Below are 4,607 nucleotides of genomic sequence, written 5' to 3' on the forward strand. Positions count from 1 at the left end.
GGACAACATTCCTCCAGGCTCTCCTGTCCTCCACCATTCCTTGGAGTCTTCCCAAGCCCTCACCCACCACCCCAGTGACTCCATCCAGCCACCTCATCCCCTGCCACCCCCTTCTCCTTTTGCCGTCAACTGTTCCCAGTATTAGGCTTTTCTCCAAGGAGTCCTTCCTTCTCATTAGGTGGCCAAAGGATTTGAGTTTCATCTTCAGTGTCTGGCCTTCCAAAGAGCAGCCAGGGTTGATCTCCTCTAGGACTGACCGGTTTGATCGCCTTGCGGTCCAAGGGACTCGCAGGAGTCTCCTCCAGCACCACAGTTCAAAGGCCTCATTATGAAATATAATTAAAATCAAAGCAAGACCTAGCAGCAGTACAAGGAGTTAAAGTGGAGTACATGTTTTAAAACAGACTAAAATTGCTAGGAAAATAAGGTTTTTATCTGGCACAGTGCAGCTGCCGGGCAAGCGTCCCTGGGAAGTTAGTTCCGTGGCTGAGGTGCCAAAGCAGGAAAGGCCATTCTCTTCACTGCCCCCCACCTGGGTCCCCTTGGCAGGGCCTCCTGCGGAAGGACCACAAAGGATGTTCTTGGGGTCTGGGCAGGTATATATGGGAGATGGCGGTCTTTCCAGTGGCCTGACCCCAAGCCATTTAAGGGCTTTGAATGTGAATGCCCACACTTCCTACTGGACCTGGACAGAGACTGGAAGCCAGTGCAGATAGAATGGTCCTGGCCTAGATGTTACCTTTGCAGTCTGTCTGTCTGCCTGCCTGCCTGTATGGATTTAGACATTTTGTATGCTGTCCCCTCACAGGAGCCTCGGGATGGCGTACGACGTCTCTGCAACAACCTTTACAGGCAAGTCCCCGTGCTGCAAGGGGTGGGGGCAAGGTGCTAAGAGTTGGGCTGAGAGTGCCTTGCCTAAGACCACCTAGTGAATGCAGGGCTGATGTAACATTTGAATCTTGTTTTTTCTGGTCTTCCATCCAGTCACTTCATCCCTTTCAATAGCTCTTGGGACGTGCTTTATGGATATAAGAATATCAGAAGAGCGCAGTTGGATTGGACCAAGGTCCGTCTTGTCCAGCATTCTGTTCACACAGTGGCCCAAAGAAAGCAGGGCACAGGTGCAACAGCACCCTCACACCCATGTTCCCCAGCAACTGGTGTACACAGGCACACTGGCTCCGATTCAGGAGCTCACATTCCTCCATCGGAACTAATAGCCATGGATTGCCTTCCCCTCCTCCATGAACTTGTCCAGCCCCTTCCGAAGCCGCCCAGACGGGTGGCCAGCACCGCGTCCTGGGGCAGGAAATTCCACCGGTGAGCCACGTGCTGTGTGCAGAAATCCAAATTCTCCCTTTCATCTGTCCTGGCTCACCCACCAGTCAGCTTCACGGGATGATTCTGGGCTTTAGTAGTATTAGATTTATTCCCCAAAAGTGGCACTTGGTTTTCCTTCTCCACTTTCTTTAGAACTTCAAGTACCTCTATGCCTTTGCTTCTTTTTTACGAGTCAATGAAACAGTGCCAGCTATTGTAACCTTTCCTTGAAGGGGAGCTGCTCTGGCCGCTTGATCGTTCATTAATTCATGCATTTATAGGCTGCCTATAACTGCCGAAGCCTTCCTCAGTTGCCGTTTCGTGCACTTTCCCCAACTCTACGGCTTCCCTTCTTTTGGTGTGGCAGTGTTGACTCTAAAAAAGTCGTAGGATTTTAAGAAGCTGTGAATTAGCAAATCCTCACACACAGCTGACAGGTCTCTGGGCCTTGCCCAAATGAGAAGCAACATTGGTACGGAGGAATCTTTAATTGGTCTGGCATCGGTTAGCAGCATAAGGAACGATCTGGGTTACACTCAACTCTTCCTTACCAGAAATGAAAACAATCCAATTCTTTGATTCATGCAGGGCAAACCAAGTTACAAATTCTTACTGCATCGGTAAGTAACTAAAATCCAAAATCTCCATCTGACACATACACTTGGTCTTGCATGTTCTCTTAAAGTGCAACATTTTCGTCTCTGCAATGGATAAGAATTTGCCTGGCATTTGTGAAGGCAAGGGAGTAAATTCACTCAGTGGTGTTATTACTTCATTTTTATACTGCTCCCCCACAATTAATGTATGGAACTCACTGCTATAAATGAGGGGGAAGGATCCTAGGTGGCTGTTTGCTTTTTTTTTTTGGCAAGAATTACTGAACTGATGGATGAAGCAGAGTGTGGGTTCAAAACCTATTTGGAGCAATGGCTAAGAGTGCCAAACTGTTCAGCCATGTTATCACTATGGGCCATTTCCGACTAATGGCATCCCCAAGAAGGCAAGCCCTCCAGAACCTCCTGCCCTGTGACAGCAAAGCTCAGCTGGTCTAAGTTTCAGGCTGTGGCCTCCTTTAGGGAGCCAAGCCATCTCTTTCTGGTCTTCCTTTCCTTCCTGTGCCTTCAGCGTTGCCTGGCGATGGTCTTCCCCAGGGAATCACCCAGCCAGGGGTGTTATTAAGTACGGGAAAGACCCAGCTCAGCCCCACAAGGCAAAAAGAAGTCTGAGTTTGCATCTGCCAATCTGCCTATATTCTAAACCTCTGCATGTGTTTCTTTACAGAACCCTGTATGGGTAAGGGAGATGAGGATTTTTGATTTAAGAACTTAAGACAAGCCCTGCTGGATCAGACACAGGTCTGCCCGTGCAGCACTCCATCCACACAGCAGCAAAGCAGTCGTCCACAGCGCCCCTCCAGCAGGATGGGTGCAAGGCCTCCTCCGCCCCGCTCCTCAGCAACGGGTGTTGCAGGCAGGCCGCTTCTGGAGCAGGAGGGAGCCCATGGCCAGCAAGGCCGGCAGCCGCCGAGAGCCCCCTCCTCCTCCTCCCTGAATCCGCCCAGTCCCCCTTTAAAGCCACCCCCATGGTTCGCCGTCACTACCTCATGTGTGCAGAAATCCTTTCATCAGTCCCGAATCTCTCACCATTCAGTTTCATGGGATGACCCCGCTGGGTTCTACTTTTAGAGGGAGAATACGGTCTCCCTCCACATTATCTCCACCGCATGCGTAACGATACACCTCTATCGTGTCTCCCTTGACTCACCTTTTTCAAAGCTCAGCCATTCCAGGTGCAGCAACCTGTCCGACCCCTTTCATCATTTCAGTTGTCCTTCTCTGCACCTCCTCCAACTTGATGATGTCGAGGCCACCAGATTTGTACGAGGGCGCGTGACGTCGGCAGCTTTACTCTCATCCCAATGTGCATCACTCTGGACTTGCTCACGCTGAGCCGCATTTGCAATTTTTGAGGCGTGGAGAGATCCCTTTGGGGTTCGACTGTCCTCCGTCATCTGGTATTTTATTTATTTATTAAAACATTTCTATGCCGCCCCTATCACCAGCACACTAGGCCGCTTCACTGCGCAATCCTAATTCCAGATCATCTGTGACCAGGGTGAAAAGCACTGGTCCCAATGAAGAGCAGAGTGGGGGGGTCCACTGCTTACACCCCGGTATTTGGAGGAATCGCCCTTAAGCTCAGCTTTCTGTCCTTGAACCAGCTGCTGATCCATTAGAAGATCCCCTCTCTTATTCCGTGATTGCCAAGTCTGCTCAGGCGCTTTTGCTGACCTTAGGATGGCAAGGAAACAACATCTACCGTGTCTGCCCTTGCAGAAAAGGGCTGCAGGGTTCAAGAGGGTGACGTGGGAGAAAGCACAGCTCGTGCATGGAGGGAGGCCATGAAGCCCCCTACGCTCCTCCGCCTTTCTCCAGGGGTGCCCCCCGCGGGTCAGGGCTCCAGGCTTCGCGAACGGCAGGCTGACGCTACGGCTGCTCACGCAGCTCCACAGCGGCTCGGGGCCGGGCGCGGACGCTCAGCCCATCCCACCTCACAGGGTTGTTGTGAGGATGAAACGGAGGGAAGGGACCGAGCACGTCGCTTGGCGATCCCTGCAGAAGGAAAAAGGCGAGGAATCAGAGTCAGTCCCCAGCCCCGTGCTTGCTGTGGGCGGAGCAGACCCCTTGGCGGGAACTGGGCTGCAAGCCCGGCCCAGGCCCCATTCCTTCCCACGGACTCCCGGGCGCCGCGAAGCGCCCGCCCCACCGGAGCCGCGTGCGGCCGGGAAGGCAAGAGCGCCTTCTTCTCCGCGCATGCGCCCCCCGCGGGCGGGGCGGGGCGGGGAAGTGGGTGGGGCCGCGAAGAAGAAGGGGTAGAAGAGGAGCCGTTTCCCGACCCCACCCCCGCCTCGTCCCCTCTGCCCCCGCAGCACGCGATGCCCCGCCCCTCAGAGAAGAGGGAGGGAGGGAGGGCTGCTGCACCACGCCCACTCCTTTTATGGCCCTGCCCAGGGCCACGCCCCCTCCCGGCCGGGTCGGGGCTGCGGGAGACAGTTTTCGCGGCCGGGGTGGCTGAGCGCGCGCGCGCGAGCGGAGGAGGAGGAAGTCGCTCGCGCGCTCCCGCGTGTGTGTGCGCGCGCGCGCGGGAGGGAGCGCCCACCGCCCGCCCGCCGGGCCGCCTCAGGGGGGAGGGGCCGCGAGCCAGCGCAGCCAGCAGCATGGCGGCCGGGCGCGAGCCGCCGCCGCCTCCCCTGCCTCGGCCCGCCCGTGCGCCGTGGCCCGCCGGCC

Source organism: Varanus komodoensis, unplaced genomic scaffold (assembly GCF_004798865.1).
Source record: "Varanus komodoensis strain SLA01 unplaced genomic scaffold, ASM479886v1 scaffold3, whole genome shotgun sequence".
Taxonomy (NCBI): Eukaryota; Metazoa; Chordata; class Lepidosauria; order Squamata; family Varanidae; genus Varanus; species Varanus komodoensis.